Source organism: Rhipicephalus microplus, chromosome X (assembly GCF_043290135.1).
Source record: "Rhipicephalus microplus isolate Deutch F79 chromosome X, USDA_Rmic, whole genome shotgun sequence".
NCBI classification, from domain to species: Eukaryota; Metazoa; Arthropoda; class Arachnida; order Ixodida; family Ixodidae; genus Rhipicephalus; species Rhipicephalus microplus.
In genome coordinates this window covers 291,741,765-291,761,203 of record NC_134710.1, presented here as the reverse complement: position 1 = coordinate 291,761,203, position 19,439 = coordinate 291,741,765, and the positions used below count along the sequence as shown (strand labels likewise).

General features: G+C 43.2%; 1 protein-coding gene and 1 long non-coding RNA gene across 9 annotated transcripts in view; one reads left to right on the top strand and one right to left on the bottom strand.

Moving 5' to 3' along the window:
• The window catches only part of LOC119162170 (uncharacterized), a 515,775-nt gene that overhangs the window by 63,695 nt on the left and 432,641 nt on the right, over positions 1–19,439 (bottom strand). The window lies entirely within an intron of this gene.
• The window catches only part of LOC142776160 (uncharacterized), a 54,109-nt gene that overhangs the window by 6,508 nt on the left and 28,162 nt on the right, over positions 1–19,439 (top strand). For both annotated transcript variants that reach the window (XR_012887357.1, XR_012887356.1), the window contains exon 2: positions 18,143–18,268. This is a non-coding gene — a long non-coding RNA (uncharacterized LOC142776160). The remainder of the gene's footprint in view (positions 1–18,142; positions 18,269–19,439) is intronic.

The following is a 19,439-nucleotide window of genomic DNA, read 5'->3' as shown; positions in this document are numbered from 1 at the left end:
TTTTGTTTCCGAAACAGCTGCAAGTAGCATCATGGCTTAGTGGTAGAACACTTGCTTGCCACGAAAGCAGCCCGGGTTCGATCTTCAATAGGACCAAAAATTTCATTCTTTATTTTATTTGCTTCTTTCTGGATTTTTCCCTCACAGACGATTTTTCACTCACACTCAACGGTGCCGACGCCGACGGCGGAATTTCTGCGACACGAGCTCGCGAACGCTATTGCGTTAAAATACTCCGGCGCGCGGAATCGAATGTGGGACCTCCACGTCGTGAATGCTAGGCGTCAATCACTGAGCTGCCGAGGGGCACCTTCTCCATCGTTCAAACGGCAAGCTATTTATATCTACCACTGACCGCTGTTGGCGGACATCTCGGGGGGGGGGGGGGGGGGGGGGGGGGCAGACTATCGTGTTTTCAGAATTATCAGAAAGATGGCGCAATGAGTGCGCGGCGACTCTCATCTCTCACGCATACTTTGTCCTGCGGATAGTAGGGGAGCGGGCAATCTCTCACGCATCCTTATATACCGGTGGGGAGGATTATACGTGTCGGCTGGCGTTGCGTTCGCACTGCAACGATTCTGTTGTAGTACGGGGCGTACAAAAGCCACAGTAATCATTGCAAAGTGCCCCGCCGCGGTGGTCTAGTAGCTAAGGTACTCGGCTGCTGAACCGCACGTCACGGGATCAAACCCCGGCTGCGGCGGCTTCATTTCCGATGGAGGCGGAAATGTTGTAGGCCCGTGTGCTCAGATTCGGGTGCACGTTTAGGAACCCCAGGTGGTCGAAATTTCTTCCCCTACGGCGTCTCTAATATTTAAATGGCGGTTTTGGGACGTTACACCCCACATATCAATCAATCAATCAATCGTTGCACAGCCTCCGTTTGCGAAAATGGCACGCTTTTCAGACAGCGAAGTAACAACTGAGACGCTTATTCGCGTTAATCTGCGTAGTTGTGAGTACGTTTCGTGCGTCCTTTGTGCGTGAGAAACGCGGGGCACGTTTCGATCTGCTTGCCATTCTGCGCATGAACTTCCAGTTTGTTGCTATCGCGTTCATTGGTTCGCCTTTGCTGCAAAGCTGTGACTTTTTTGCCACAATCCTGTCGCGTACATCGTTAAGCGCTTTCCGCAAACAGTGGCGCATACCCACGGTTGGGTGTGTGTCACAGGTGATTCCGATTTCAGATCGACCCAGGAACGGCGACAACACACATGGGTAATCAGAACACGTGAGCTTAAGAAAAAGCTGGCATTGGCTGCGTTGACAAACGAGTAGAAAAAAAACGTCAGGGTCCCAGCAGAAGTCCCACCCCAGTATTCTGCTTGGCAACCATGTATTCTACCACAGAGCTACGTCAGGTCTCACAACTGCGTATGAAATAAACTGGAATGTTAGTGAAGCGTTATTTGGGGATGCAGTGATGGCTATCCAATTTTATAAACATTACAAATGTACTACTACGATACAGACGTCGCGTCAAATTAATATGAGCTGTAGTAATGCGGAATGCACTGAAAGTCATTGACAGTTTATATCAACCGAGGAACGGTTGATATAACCTTACGAAAACTTACGAAATTAAAAAAAAACGCACATTGTCTAAAAATTAAAATTGCTTTTGTGACGAGTTATCAAGGCATCAGGACCAAAAACAGATCCCATAAAATGAATCTATGAAAAAGGAGGTGAACCGTGGTTACCCTGCTGTCTAAGCAATATCTGAATAGAGAGGAACGTTTGTTTCAAAACGAAACGTACGCAAAATGTAAATCAAGCTTGTCCAGAATATAGATTATTTTCCAAAGAACAAGCAACAATAGTTAAAGTTGCTGAAGAACTTTTTCGTCCAAGATATTCCGCGTTTCCCAAAAAATACTTTGAAATTTCAATATATTAGCATTACGCTGAGTTTGGCACGAAAATCGATGCCCTCGCTTTTGCTAATTGGCTCAATGTATCCTTTTTTACGCAATTATGAAAAGCCCCCGATATATGCCATCACAGTGTCTTGACAGATTGTGGAACATATTGCGATGCAATGATATTACTGGAATTTGTTGAAGGGTAAGTGCTTGCCATATTCTTCTAGCTTAGATCTTGACGGTATGTAAAGTAGACTAAATAATGACAAAGCAAGCAGAATAAAGCTTTCGTACCGAAACTATTATTTCCAGCAGTTTCTCGACACTGCTGAAATTTTAGACGGGTGTCAATTCGAATGTATGTAATACTAGCATATAAAAGTATTACGATAACGAAACAGCAAACTGCAGACTTATATTGCTAACGTCCATTGTACGAAAATTACTTAAAAACAGCGTCCTATCTTCCGAGCATAAAGTGCACAACTAATAAACACATGTTTTTGAATCGGCATGGTTTTCATCCAAGGGCTTCTTTAACTTAGAAATCCATCTTGGCCTACTCGCGCTTACACAGACGGAAGCCTTATTTATAGGTTTTTATGAGACTCAGACACTAGTTGCAACTCATGACCACTTGAAGTTTGAAAAAAAAAACTGTTACATTAAATGAAATTTATTCATATAATTTTTTTATCTCTCCACTTACAATAATGGCGCCCCGCCACGATGGTCTAGTGGCTAAAGTACTCGGCTGCTGACCCACAGGTAGCCGGATCAAATCCCGGCTGTGGCGGCTGCATTTTCGATGGAGGCAGAAATGTTGTAAGCCCGTGTACTCAGATTTAGGTGCACGTTAAAAAACTCCAGCTGGTCGAAATTTTCGGAGCCCTCCACTACGGCGGCGTCTCTCATACTCATATGTTGGTTTTGGGACGTTAAACCCCACCAATCCATCAATCTACGTACAATAATGGCGAAAGGCTGGAACTAACAAACAGAGCGTATATATATATATATATATATATATATATATATATATATATATATATATATATATATATATATATATATATACATATGGAGGCAGGCATGGTGGTTGAGTGGCATGGTGGTTGAGTATATATATATATATATATATATATATATATATGGGGTTTTACGTCCCAAAACCACCATATGATTATGAGTGAGAGACGCCGTAGTGGAGGGCTCCGGAAATTTAGACCACCTGGGGTTCTTTAACGTGCACCCAAATCTGAGCACACGGGCCTACAACATTTCCGCCTCCATCGGAAATGCAGCCGCCGCAGCAGGGATTCGATCCCGCGACCTGCGGGTCAGCAGCCGAGTACCTTAGCCACTAGACCACCGCGGCGGGGTATATATATATATATATATATATATATATATATATATATATATATATATATATATATATATATATATATATATATATATATATATATATATATATATATATATATATATATATATATATATATATATATATATATATGTGGGGTTTTACGTCCCAAAACCACCATATGATTATGAGTGAGAGACGCCGTAGTGGAGGGCTCCGGAAATTTAGACCACCTGGGGTTCTTTAACGTGCACCCAAATCTGAGCACACGGGCCTACAACATTTCCGCCTCCATCGGAAATGCAGCCGCCGCAGCAGGGATTCGATCCCGTGACCTGCGGGTCAGCAGCCGAGTACCTTAGCCACTAGACCACCGCGGTGGGGTATATATATATATATATATATATATATATATATATATATATTGACTTAAGGAATGGAATGAATTCAAAAAACACATTCGCCATCAAAGTCGAACCGAATGCATACTCTCTATCACAGTCACTCTCTATCACTACTTGAAAGTTGGCATTCTGCATTCTCAATCTTTTAAAAAGGCATCTATCATTTTAACGAGGACAGGAGTACGGAAGGCTGTTGTAAAACGTCTTTACACTCTGCCTCGGCAGCGTTTGGGTGCCGGCGCTGTCGGCCGTGATGTAAACGAGCAGGTGTCTCTGTGCCCGTGTGTGCGTATATGCGCGGCCATGGCATCAGCTGCACGAGCGCAACGAACCCAGTCGGAGACGTTTGCTCTCGCAGAGCAACGGCAGTTCCGTTGCAAGCTGTTTGCCCGCATGGACGCATGGAAGACGCTGTTTTGAAGCGAACGTGGAACGATTTGGGTTTTTAAGTGTACGGTTGCACTGCTAACTATACCAGGTGCAGATGTGTTACTTCGTGTTCTAGAAAACTTAAATAGACGCGTGCGTTTCTTTACCCATTTTTTTTTTCACGCTGCGCACGTCGTAGTGCTTGTGATCACTTTATCGGCGGTGGCTACTGGCTAAGCGGATCGTCTTGGCTTATGGTGGCCATATATTCTGAGATATACAATTTTATGCTCAATCATTTAGTGAAGTGACTATTATCATACAAATATTTAGTGAAGCGGCGTATAAAAAAAAGGACGCATAGGCTCGGCTGCAGCAGTGACGCCTCAGTGCTAACCTAACGAGCGAATATATGCATGGACAGCCCACTGGTTTACAACAAGCGATAAGCACTCTTTCTTTATTCTAATAAACTGCGGTATAGAACGCTTCCTCATCAAGGACACAGGACAGTGTGCTTACGGAGCTTTCTATGTTTGACTATCGGCAGTTTCACCTGCTTGTACGGTGCCTGTAGACGTATAAGTGAATCTAGATTCCTCCATGTGACTGCACTTCGATTATTATCTCTCTGTAGAGGTTTTATAGTGTAGCGAAGACTTTGCCTTAAGTTATGTGCATGAATATACACTGTAGCTCTGCCTGGTCTTTTTGGCCACCCTGACCCCGCAAGTACCCGTTTAAAAGGGATGCACCAGGACCGCGACTCGCTAATTGGAACCAGTAGCGTGCCCTCTGGGCTCTCGCAACTTTAGCGGAACACGTACCTTATTAAAAAAAAAAAACTCGCATCTCAGGAGAACAAGGCGATACCATTTATTACAGATAACTATTCACAACGTTCATCTGTCACCGAAATTAACAATGGCAAGTGCCTTCTTCTAATGCGCTATGGTAGCTGATTGCGCGAGTAAGTACATCCGCAAATTGACTGAAAGTGCGAACAAAACAAGGACGTCAGGAGAAGAACGATGCAACACAAGCACTCGTGTTGTGTCCTTCTCCCTACCATAAAGCAAAGTGAACAAATATATATATATATATATATATATATATATATATATATATATATATATATATATATATATATATATATATATATATATATATATATATATATATATATATATATATATTTATATATATATATATATATATATATATATATATATATATATATATATATATATATATATATATATATATATATATGGGAAAGAAGTGTATACGTAAGGGCTCGTTTTTCCGTGTTTTGACACAGTATTAATGAAATCTAACAGACAGTAATGCCAAGGAATGTACAGTGGAAGTTATTAGAACCAATGGAATGCAAATAAGAAGAAAGAAAGGTGGATGAAAAAATAACCAGCCGTGAGCAGAAATCGAACCTACGACCTTCGAATAACGCAGTCAATGCTCTAACCACTGAGCTACCACAGCGGCCTTTGCTCCATACACTTTTTTTGAGTTTATATGTGAATTTAAAAGTAGAAGTATATATATATATATATATATATATATATATATATATATATATATATATATATATATATATATATATATATATATATATATATTAATTACATTTTTTGATCCTGCACTTTATATCTGCCCGCATATTTTCTCGTAGGCCCACATTTTGTGCACGTATACAAATCAGTTGATGTTTTCGTGTTTGCACTTGGTGATCTCAAAATGAGAGAGAAAATCAAACTAAATGCTGTGAGGTTAACCAGGTTGCACCTGGTTTGCTACTCTACACGAGGAAAGTGGTAAAGGGGAGTAAAAGACTAGGCAAGGGTATAGAATGAAAGAGAGAACAAGTAATACGCTTGCAAACATATAGGATCATGCACCACGCATGCCCAGAAGGTCACGACACTGCGAACTGTCCGAGCATGGGTCAACTTCGACTGCCTTATTGAAAGTAGACTCTGATCCATGATATAGAAGGCTTGAAAAGTAATTCAGTTGAAGTAAATGACCTCATGGCATTTAACAACACACTTCATAAAACGGTTCATTGATAATTATGTGTTTTATATGCTGCTAATTATGAGTTTAAATTTTCCTTTAGAGCAAAACTAGCAGCTGTTCCGTGTACCAATACAACCTGATGAGCTAAGCTCGAAATGGGTCACAAAGGACTTTGCGCTTGATCTCATAGGTGGCTTGCACGAAGGCGGTATGGGGCACTGGGGCAACGTTTTTCGAACCATGTAGCACAGTTTCGCAGCTCCGCTCGCGAGCCGGCACACGCGTCTGACACGTGAACTGACGGCGCTGCTGTTCCGTTTTGCTTCACTTGCTGTGTACCACAGCATCGTATACGGCAACATTCCGTTGCTCCCAATGGCGCGTTGCCGAAGCTAATCGCGGAGGCGACCCACATGCCCCAGCGAGCTGAGGCGCGCGAAGAGTAGTCGCTCGCGACGCCTTGCACGTTTTTCCGTACACCATGCGCCATGTGCCAACGCGTGAAGCATGATTCAATATGGAACTGCAGCGTCTCTAGTTCTTGCGTCGGCCGTCACGACCACTTCGGAGATCAAGGGCCATATGAGGAGCTGCGAAATTTACTTGGTTATGAAAACGCTGTAGGGGAGAGCAGTGATGGGGCGGGGAGTTTCGACGGCAACTGCGGCGACGGCAGGAGGCGGGCCTATGGAGCTCCTAATAAAAGCATCGAAAATTGTTGTAACCTGTCTAGTAATCTTTAATGAATTGAAACATTGCTTTAGAAGTGTTAATTATATGAACGACTGTGGCGAACTCAGTTTACTTGAGAAGTTCACTCTGTTCTTTTTTATGATTCAGTTAGTTTTGCACTGTATATGTGTGAGTTTAATAGTGTATCATATTGCAAGACGCCTTCCTCTTGTAGTGGACAAAAACATAGGGTGATGATGATGACTGTGATTGGGATGTATATAAAATGTCCATCTTACTCATCTGCAGGTTAATAATTTGCTTTGTATTATTATGCTAACTATTATATTCTGCGATGCAAGGAAAGCCCCATATTGTTTAGAGTGACTATCAGAAAAAAAGAACGTAGAATGCGCGTCTTGTAAAGACTTATTCTAGCTATGGCAGCTTATAGGGTACAATGGCCGATAGACACAGGCAACAGATGAGGACAAGCGCTGGACCACCAAGTGTTTCTGAACAAGTGATCAATAAGAAATATGCTTAATACTTTGCACGCATGCATTTTTTACACATCATACGCCACGTTCAAATGGGATAGAAACCGCGAATGTCCAACTATGTGGAATTCATCGAAGTATGCTGGGCTAAGGTACTCGGCTGCTGACCCGCAGGTCGCGGGTTCAAATCCCGGCTGCGGCGGCTGCATTTACGATGGAGGCGGAAATGTCGAGGCCCGTGTGCTCAGATTTGGGTGCACGTTAAAGAACCCTAGGTGGTCAAAATTTCCGGAGCCCTCCACTACGGCGTCTCTCATAATCATATGGTGGTTTTGGGACGTTAAACCCCACAAATCAATCAATCGAAGTATGCTGGGAAGTGAACAAGCTTGTAGTATTTGAGTGTAGCTGTTTGGCGCTTTGGCGGCAATTAACCATATAATGCTAGACAAACTAGCCCCACGCTCAGCATTTTCGCTTAAGGACTAGTTTTCCAAAACTTGCATTGTGCATTTGAAAAATACTCGCGTCAGAGAACTGAATGTCTGAAATTGTGACTGCATGCGGTCGCCGTCGGTGAAGCGGGAGCACTAATGGGCATTCCTTATCAGCAGCCATGCCAATCGATATACGCGAGTGCATTCGTGCTTTTGATAAAGCTACAATTCATTTGCTACGTACTGCATGAGTAATATTTATGTCAAAACAAACATAGGCTATACATCTAACTCATGCGTTATATTGGGCGTCATCTCGACCGAGAACGGCCCCCTTGCGTTTGTATTGTTATCCACACAAGTCCTTGTTTTCGTTTTTTGCACATGGAAAAGTTTCGCGCGCGCTGTACTTTATGTAGGAATGAATTATATTCCCTGCATTTATTTATACCGAGAAGCAAACAAACAAAATAGAGAGCCATACATACAGCCCCCTGGCTCGTAAGAAAGCGAAGCTGCAGAACTGGCCCACGTACTGAAGAGAACATTTTGCCTTATACCCAGACGGAATTTTTTAAAAAAACCTCTTTTTGAGAGCAAGAACCTCGGCATTGACACTAGACCTAGGCAGACGAAAGACGGGGAGTTAAAACTGTAAGCACTCATTGCAACGGATGAGAAAAAAACAAAGAATGGTAGTGTAATCCGAAAGGGTCGCTGATGAAAGGGGAGCGCGTCTGCGAGGTCGCTCGCTACATTCGCCGCAGTGTGGAAGAGGTGCAGCCTCAACGGTGACCACCGCCGGTAACGCACTCCCTCACCAGAAAAGGATTGGCCACTCTGGTGCAGTATCTGGCCACTAGCTCCCATGTGCATACGTCAATTAACTCACGGCCCTCAGTCCCCAGCAGCTACGAAGCAAGTGACTATGGCGGCGGTCAGATCTGCAACGCAGCAGAGGGTGCTAAGAAACTCTGGATCCGGACAGGCCGCCATTGGAGCCTGAAGTTGGCAACTTTTAACGCTAGAACCTTATCTAGTGAGGCAAGTCTAGTTGTACTATTCGAGGAGCCAGAGGGCATTAAATGGGATGTAATAGGGCTCTTGAGGTTAGGAGGACAGATGAAACCTATACAGTGCTACAGAACGGGCACGTCCTTTGCTATCGAGCCTTGGCTGGCAGAAGAGAACGGGGAGTGGGGTTCCTTATCCACAGAAACATAGCTGGCAACATAGAGGAATACTATAACATTAATGAAAGGGTGGTAGGTATCGTAATTAAACGCAATAGGAGATACAAGATGAACGTGGTACAGGCTTATGCGCCTACGTTCAGCCATGATGACGCGTCAGTTGAATGCTTCTATGAAGACGTGGAATCGGCAATGAGTAAGGCAAAAACACAGTATACTTTACTGATTGGAGACTTCAATGCAAGAATAGGGAAAAAACACGCTGGAGACCATGCAGTATGAGATTATGGCATCGGTACTAGAAATTCTAGAGGGAAACTACTAGAAGAGAATTCGCAGAACGCTATATATTACGGATTTTTAATACCTTCTACCGAAAACGAGAGAACCGTAAGTGGCCATGGACACCCCACCAGTGGGGTGTCCATGTGGGGTGTCCACCATAAGTGGACACCCCCCCAGTAATGATAGAAGAAGTCAGAAAAGCTTTGGAGAGCATGCAAAGAGGCAAAGCTGCTGAGGAGGATCAGGTAACATCAGATCTGCTGAAATTGGAGGACAGATTGTGTTAGAAAAACTAGCTACTCTGTTTACGAGGTGTCTCCTGACGGGAAGAGTACCAGAGTCTTGGAAGAATGCTTACATCATCCTAATACATAAGAAAGGAGATGACAAGGACTTGAAGAATTACAGGCCGATCAGCTTGCTCTCTGTAGTATACAAGTTATTTACAAAGGTAATTGCTAACAGAGTAAAGAAAACTTTAGAATTCAATCAACCAAAGGAACAAGCAGGATTTCAAACAGGCTACTCAACAATCGGTCACATTCATACTATCAATCAGGTGACAGAGAAATGCTCAGAATATAACCAATCACTATACATAGCCTTCATAGCTTACGATAAGGCATTTGATTCAGTAGGAATATCAGCCGTCATGCAGACACTGCGGAATCAGGGCGTCGATGAAGTATATATAAACATTCTGGAAGAAATCTATAGGGGATCAACTGCTACCATAGTGCTTCATAAAGAAATCAATAGAATACCAATCAAGAAGGTTGTAAGGCAGGGGGACACAATCTCCCCAAGGCTATTTACCGCGTGCTTAGAGGAGGTTTTCAGAGGCCTAGAATGGCAACAGTTAGACATAAGAGTTAATGAAGCGTACCTTAGTAACCTGTACTTCGCCGATGACATCGCATTGCTGAGTAACTCAAGGGACGAATTGCAACTCATGATTACGGAGTCAGACAAGGAGAGCAGAAAAGTAGGTCTTAAAGTTAATCTGCAGAAAACGAAAGTAATGTGCAACAATCTCGGAAGAGAACAGCGCTTCAAGATAAGTGATAGTGCACTTGAAGCTGTAAAAACTATGTATACTTAGGACAGGTAATAACCAAGGAGCCGAACCACGAGACTTAAGTAACTAGAAGAATAAGAATGGGGTGGAGCACATTTGGCAAGCATTCTCAAATTATGACAGGTAGATTGCCACTATCCTTCAAGAGTATAAGGTATATAACAGCTGCATCTTACCGGTAATTAGCTACGGAGCAGAAACCTGGAGACTTACAAAGAGGATTCAGCTTAAATTGAGGACGACGCAGCGAGCAATGGAAAGAAAAATGGTAGGTGTAAACTTAAGACACAAGAAGAGAGCAGAGTGGATTAGGGAACAATTCAGGGTCAAAGATATCGTTGCTGAAATCAAGAAGAGGAAATCGACATAGGCCGGGCAAGTAACAAAGAGACAGGATAACCGCTTGTCATTAAGGGTAACTAACTGGATTCCCAGATAAGGCAAGCGGGTTAGGGGGAGACAGAAGGCTAGGTTGGCAGATGAGATTAAGAAGTTTGCGGGTATAAATTGGCAACAGCAAGCACAGGACCGAGTTGACTGGTGGAACATGGACATGGGAGAGGGGCCTTTGGCCTGCAGTGGACATAGTTAGAGTGATGATACACACACACACACACACACACACACACACACACACACACACACACACACACACACACATATATATATATATATATATATATATATATATATATATATATAGAACGCGTTATTCGAAGGTCGTAGGTTCAATTCCTGCTCTCGACAGGTTATTTTTTTCACCCACTTTTCTTCTTATTTACATTACATTGGTACTTCCCATATAGAGTCCATGGCATTATTGTCTGTTAGATCTCATTAATATTGTGTCAAAACAAAGGAAAAGCGAGCGCTTAGGTGTACACTTCTTTCCCATATATATATATATATATATATATATATATATATATATATATATATATATATATATATGAGATATAACAGACAGTAATACCAAGAAATGTACAGGGGAAGTTATTAGAACCAATGGAATGTAAATAAGAAGAAAGAAAAGTGGATGAAAAAATAACCAGCCGTGAGCAGGAATCGAACCTACCACCTTCGAATAACGCGTTCGAGGCTCTAACCACTGAGCTACCACAGCGGCCTTCCTTCCATCCACTTTTTTTTTTGGGTTTATATGTGAATTTAGAAGTAGGAGTGACAGTCAGCGCCATCTATAAGCCAAACGGCGAGTCTGAAAACACTCTTATGCGCATGTTTTGGCGTCACGTAGCACGTGAACTTATTATGAGCGGGCAGCTGAATTATTGTCCCTCTTATACAACCTAAACACACCAAGTCTGCCAGTACGAGACCCTCGTTCAGTGAAATAAGGGAAAGAAGTGTATACCTAAGGGCTCGTTTTTCCGTGTTTTAACACAATATTAATGAGATATAACAGACAGTAATGTCAAGGAATGTACAGGGGAAGTTATTAGAACCAATGGAATGTAAATAAGAAGAAAGAAAAGTGGATGAAAAAATAACATTGCTGAGTAACTCAAGGGACGAATTGCAACTCATGATTACGGAGGCAGGCAAGGAGAGCAGAAAAGTAGGTCTTAAGATTAATCTGCAGAAAACGAAAGTAACCAGTAATGTGCAACAATATATATATATATATATATATATATATATATATATATATATATATATATATATATATATATATATATATATATATATATATATATATATATATATATATATAAGGGGAAAAATGTATACCTAAGGGCTTGTTTTTCCGTGTTTTGTCAAAATATTATTGAGATCTAACAGACAGTAATGCCAAGGAATGTACAGGGGAAGTTATTAGAACCAATGGAATGTAAATAAGTAGAAAGAAAACTGGGCGAAAAAATAAAGCGGGTGAAAAAAATCCTGCTCACGACTCGTTATTTTTTCACCCACTTTTCTTTCTTCTTATTCACATTCCATTGGTTCTAATAACTTCCCCTGTACATTCCTTGGCATTACTGTCTGTTAGATCTCATATATATATATATATATATATATATATATATATATATATATATATATATATATATATATATATATACAAAGAAAGAGAGGGAGAAACTTAAAGGAAAGATTGGGAGGTTAATCAGAATCAGAGGAAGACTCAGGTTTGCTACCTGCTTATTATATCACAAACGGACAACGCTCTTTTGCTGGTCTGGCGATTCTGCAGCTTTATGCCAGTGGCAAGCACGCAACCTATAGTTCTGCCTCTTCAACTTGTGTCATCACACTCAGCCACACTGCTTCGGTGCCTTTTGGCCTCGAGATCTTGGAGTGGGGCTCTCTTGCGTGTGACGTCACAGCGGGGACTTCGCTCTCGACCACGCCGGAGCAGCCGCTCCTCCTGTACGCGGATCGTCGGCTTCAAGCGGAAACATTATCGAGCGAACAGCCTCGCGCAGGTACCCTAATAGCTGCAACGAATGTTTTACCGTGCAATTATGAACTTGTTCTAGCTGTGGCCCAATAGATCGGGCCAAGAAATCTTCCAGATGACTGACAAGCACGCCGATACCACCGAGCGCATCGCTGGTAGGAAAGTGAAGCAATGAGTGAGTGTTCTCGCTCATCATCTACATTTTCTGCCACACGATACTTAGTAGTTCGCATGTTCCTTTCGATATTTCAGTAAGCGTGCCTTTCTCCAACATCAATAAGTATGTATATAAAGATATCAAGGGTGAGGTTATGTACGACGGACGCAGGCCATGTTGTTGAATATGCGGTCAACGCCGTCAACGGTGATCGCATTACCATCGTGGATCTGGTCCTGCAAACAAGTGCACTTGCGAAACCTCCACTCAACGTCTCCGTGGCGATCGAGTTCGTGATGAATAATATACATTTAGCTTCTTTGGACACTGTGTGTTATCAACGAACATATTTTTTCTCCGCGGCGAGATATTCGCAATGATGAAGTACGGCTATGTGCCTCAGTGTACTTCATTTGCCTTTGAAAAGGGTGTAATCTTTCACTACTCTCCTATAAGAACGGCACGGGTGCCCTTTTTCTTAGAATATTTTTTCTGCCATGCATCGCAAGTGACGGTGAACATGGTGAAATGTAGGATAATCGCTGAATCATTGTTGCACTCTGACATTCGCAAACACATGAGGTAATAGTGCAGGGCAGCTGTTTAAATTACTGCTTCGGTCGGCAGTAAATCGGTCGTTGATAACATTCATTAGAAATTTGAAGTCGCATCAAACAACCAAATTTGAGATATTCGTGCTCGGATTGCAGTCATGGGCGTCGGCAGGATTTTGTCCTCATTCAGGGCGCAAGCTTATGTTTTGTCGCAGCAAGCGGGCCGTGACTTGAGGGGCAGGTGCTTGTGTGGCCGGAGGGCGGCGCAAGTGTCCCGTTGTCGCACACCCTGGCCGGTGCAAATGACTACAGTTAGCCTGAGTAATGTTGGTTCAGTGAGAACGCTATCACGAAGTAGTTTTTATTATTACCACACGGCGCCGTCGCTTGGGTATTAAACCATAACAATTAGTTATCGCTTATTTTATACTGCACCCAGGGCCACGGAGATTAACGTGGCAAAGGCAAACTGTGTTGATTTTCTATTAATTTTACGTGGAATAACGAAAAGACTAAAGAGCTCTGTTTTTAAATGCGAACCATTTCTCATAAGACTTCGGTGACTTTGAGCCTATCTATCTATCTATCTATCTATCTATCTATCTATCTATCTATCTATCTATCTATCTATCTATCTATCTATCTATCTATCTATCTATCTATCTATCTATCTATCTATCTATCTATCTATCTATCTATCTATCTATCTATCTATCTATCTATCTATCTATCTATCTATCTATCTATCTATCTATCTATCTATCTATCTATCTATCTATCTATCTATCTATCTATCTATCTATCTATCTATCTATCTATCTATCTTTCTATCTATCTTTCTATCTATCTATCTATCTATCTATCTATCTATCTATCTATCTATCTATCTATCTATCTATCTATCTGTCTGTCTGTCTGTCTGTCTGTCTGTCTGTCTGTCTGTCTGTATGTATGTATGTATGTATGCATGCATGTATGTATGTATGTATGTATGTATGTATGTATGTATGTATGTATGTATGTATGTATGTATGTATGTATGTATGTATGTATGTATGTATGTATGTAAGTCCCGCGGTGGTGGTCTCGTGGCGAAGGTACTCGGCTGCTGACCCGCAGGTCGCGGGATCGAATCCCGGCTGCGGCGGCTGCATTTCCGATGAACGTGGAAATGTAGGCCCATGTGCTCAGATTTGGGTGCACGTTAAAGAACTCCAGGTGGACGAAATTTCCGGAGCCCTCCACTACGGCGTCTTTCATAATCATATGGTGTTTTTGGGATGTTAAACCCCCCATATCAATCAAATCTGTCTGTCTGTCTGTCTGTCTGTCTGTCTGTCTGTCTGTCTGTCTGTCTGTCTGTCTGTCTGTCTGTCTGTCTGTCTGTCTGTCTGTCTGTCTGTCTGTCCACCTACGACTTCTAATTCCCCTGGCCGTTCGGATAATGGTATGGATACGAAAATTGGGATGGGATAACACGACTGTATGACGAGCATAAGTGAGAACTCATAACAAGAAAATCATGGCAAGTATGTTATGAATGTCGTGATTTACATTGTATGCTATTGCTGCTCTTGCGGTGGTTTCGTTCACATAACATATTGCAAAACTTGTATGGTATGACATGACTGCATGGTGAACACAAGGGACAGACCCTAACGTGGAAATCATGACATGCTTGTCATGCAAGTCATGACTACACGCCACGCTCATGGTGCGCTCGCGGTCGTTTCGTTAGCTTCCCATATACCAAATTTGGTATTACGGGACGTTAATGACGAAGGTATATCACTGGTGCTAACACGACAATCATGAGACGCGTGTCATGAAAGAACATGACTACATACCACACTCATGATGCGTTCGCAGCCGTTACGCTAGCTTCGCATATACCAAATTTGGTATTATGTGATGTGAATGAATGACAAAGGTATGTGACGGGTGTAAACATGATAATCATAGCATGCGTGTCATGTAACAACATGACTACAAGCTACGCTCACAGAGCGCTCATGGTCATTTCACTAGCTTGACATATAGCAAATCTGGGGTTACGTGACATCAACGGATTGCGAAGGTATATGACTGGTGCAAACATGATAGTCATGACATGCATGTGATGTAAAAACATAACAACATACCACGCTCATGATGTGCTCACGGCCATTTGTCTAGCTCCACACACCCCATTTGTAATAAGTGACGTGAAGGGATGACGAAGGTAAATTACACGTCCAAACACTATAATAATGTCATGCGTGTCATGTAAAGACATGACTACATGCTATGCTCACAGCGTGCTCACGGCCGTTTCGCTAGCTCAACATATACTAAATTTGGTATCACGTGAGGTGAATAGACGACCAATATAAATGACACGTGCAAACATGATAATCATGCCATAGGAGTCATGTACGGCATAATTTACGTGTGCCTCGTTACGTTGTGCTGATTTTCAAGTAACATATCAACCTTCCTCATTCGTGCTTCGCATATCATCGATTCACGCTGTGCGTGGAATCTGCCAAGTTTTTAGAAAGTGTATGCTCTGCCTAAAGAACTTAAGAAAAGGTGCACTAAGCAGCAGCAGCAGGTTTTCCTCATGAATTTCTGATAAGGAGTCTTATAGGCGTGCGCGGGTCGTCATGAGTAAACTACGTGCGAACTTAGTATGTACACCAACCAAATAAAGACGTAGACTCAGATATTCAGGGGAGCTGTTCTCATTATGCCCGATCCTTGAAGATGTCCAATTCACTGGAGCGCTTTCAGTTACCCCAAAAAAAGGTTATTCGTGAAGTCGTGGTTGGTGCGCCTGACCCCGTTGGCGCGCCTGCCAGCACATTCGCAGCGTAAGAAGAAACTAAGTGGATGAAATGTCGATAAACAGGACTTTTAAAGAAACTTGACAAGTCCGACCACGCGAATGTGTTGAGACGTTTGAAAAGCGATGCAGGGAATGCATGCAGGCCTTTCAGGGGCGTCATGCGGGCGACTGCGTTAAAGCTCATTGAAGGGCTAACGTGATAGGAGTCTATGCACGGCTTCCGAGATGTGCGTCCAAAAGCGAATTTCTGGGGGCAACATTCGTGGCGGCGAAACGTATTCTGTCATTCTAATTTGTGTCGCCAGTTTGGAAAGCTTCGTGGCGTCAGAATGACGTTGCGGAAGAAAGACCAGAAACAGGCGGCGCGCTCCAGCCAATCCGGGGAAGCCGAATCGGACATGTCCAAGGATCGGACACCGCGAGAATAGCTCCCCAGCGCAGCTCTGGCCAACTGGACTCGCCCTACGCCATTTCCTGACGTCGACAAGAGCTCTCGTCGAGTGGTGCCCCGTCATCGGACTCCTGCGACCAGGTTCATCTTTTCTAACTGGTCGTCGTTACTTTCGTCGCTCGCTGTTTCTGTGCCTCGCTCTCTACTTTCTCTCTCTCTCTCTATATATATATATATACCTTTTAATCCTATCCTTTTAATCCCTCCTTACCCCCTCCCTTGCGAACTACTGTTCAGGTGTCGCACCTGATGCAGACAGTTACGGGGCTCACTTTTTTTCATTTTAAGAACCACATAAGAAAGCTGCGCACACAGGAAGATCATTGTAGTGAGGCGATTTGGAGGCCGCGTCGTCGGCTTCCTGTCTAGGGGCCTTCGCGGCAGGTTTTGAGACAGCATCGCACCTGGTGTGAGTCAGCTATGCTTATAGCCTGCATGTAATAAATGAATAAAGTAGTGGCGAGGCATTCAAACACTGTTACAAGATTACAGAAAAGTGGCGTGTACGAGTAGTATAACAAAAGTCACTCTCAGTTAAGTGCTTGCTGCATACTGTCGATGATGGAGTGGAGTGCTGTCTCGTTCTGAGCTTGCCTATCCACCTATTCTTCAGCTTCAGGTCCTTAGGATAGTTGTGAAAGTGAACACCCTTTACCCGAACGGACAACGTACCCTTAGACACAAAGCAGTACTTCACCATTGCGCAGCACTTGCTGCGGAGACAAGCAGCCGCAGTTCTAAGAAATGAAGCCCTGTGCTTATGAAATAACGTCAAAAGCAGAGACCCATGGTTGTTCGAACAGCGTCCGTAGCCACTATGGACGAGATAAACAATCTAACTGCTTTTTACAACGATGGTGGTTTCTACTCGGCGCCGGGCCTACATAGCCGACGAAAGTGCGTGACTCCCCGATCTGACGTCATACAGGCGCGGTTCGCAGCACCGCCATCGGTAGTACACGAGGCCAATAATAAAAAAGAAGCAGAAGGAACGCTGCTTATCAGTTTTGCTGAAGCTTTTTTTTGTTAAGACGAGACATCTGCACAAAAAAATGTTTCCTTTATTTGTCCACAACGGTTTCGCATGCCAGATAGCCTATATAAACGCCACCGTGTTCTCACCCAGCCTTTCAGTAATGATGAAAAGTCCTTCATCCTACGCGTAAATCTTTGTTAAGGCGACTACGTGCATTGTTGGGCCCACACTTCATCCCCTACAATGTATTGTGGCGCTGGTCATTGGCGGTAGTCATAGTACCATTTTTTGGCCTTTTATGCGTTTGTAGTTCTCCGGCATGCCTTAGTCCAGACGGAGCGGCAAGTAAGTGGTCTGTTTTGTAGTTGTTCGTCCGTTTTTAATGGGGTGCTCACACTCTGGACAGCTGTAACTTCAGAGATCTGCCCGTAGACAACGACGTCATGAGGTGAAGTTCTCATAGATACCTATAGCGCCGTGTTAATCGCCTACGCAGTTTCTTGCAAGTGATAGTCCCAGTCTGCTTCATTTGGTTTCTTGTTCTTGCAGCGAGGAATAAGTCGTGCCCGGAAAGCCTGGTTGTTCTTCTCCGTGAAGCCACTCACTTGGTAGTGGTAAACTGAAGTGATGTTCGACACCAGCATTTCGGAGGTACGACCAGAGTTCATGACTGCGGTAAGCCATTCCTCTGTCTGAGGTGATCGTCCTAGGTAGGCTATGTGTACATACGAAGTGGTCGTGCAGAAATTTGATCACAAAGTCAGCTGCGACAGAGAGCACTGCATCAATTTTCACAATATTTTCAGCTCTCATGCAATGTCTCTCGGGACCCTTGAGGTGCTAATAAACTAATAAATGAAACGAATATTTGACAAGCAGCCTACTGCGATTCAAATGCACTGATTCCCTGCTGCATTAGTTGGTAACGGACATACGTGTTAGGGGGCGGAATAGGTGTGAGTAGTCCAGGTTGCATATTCGGGTCGACACTGATGCTTTTGGCCCACCTTGCAGCTTGCAACATACAATCGAATACATTTTTTACATACTCGGTCACCAAAAAAGTTCCCGGATCTTTCGAAAAGTATCTCAGTGGCCTAAGTGTCCGCCTTGCGGGACATGATGGATGGCGGGCGAAATTTCAGAACCTATGATGAATGGAATTAACAAGAGGTGATTTTCTTCTTGGCTACAGGTCCAGTGGCGTCGATATAAGGTTTTTCCACGAGAAAGACCTACTTTGAGTTACTGTAAGTGTCTTTGAGCGACGCTATTATTGCTGGCACATCCGAATCATACCGTAGAGACTTTGAAACATCATGTTGCGAGAAGCAAATCCAGCCTTCTTTGGCTTGTGGTGAGCTTTCCTCGCATAGGTTTCACAGCAGTTCCCGTAAAGATGGTTTAGTATCCCTGCTTGATGATCTTGAAGTCGGATGAGCCTGTGAGTGAACTTGTGCGTAAGGTGTTGCATGGCAATCATCTATGTAATCGTAGTATTGTCCATCACCTCTAAGAACTTGCGGCAGAACAAGTAACACCGTACCGCCTCGCCTATGCTCCAGACGACAGCAAGGAACAACAACTCCTTCTAGTGGTGACGACATTCCGTGTTTGATCACTTGCGGCTGGCGTAAGCTACGACATAATTCACTCCGTGTGGGTCGCGCTGAACAAGGACTGCTCCTAGACCAGCCTGAATTACATCATTGTGAACTTCAGGGTCCCACTTACCTGGAAATGTCTCAAAAAGGGACACTGCGAGCCGTTGCTGGAGGGTTTGAAAGGTGGCATTTCGTGGAGGACTCAATGCAAAAGTCGATGCTTTCTTAGGCATATTTGTGAG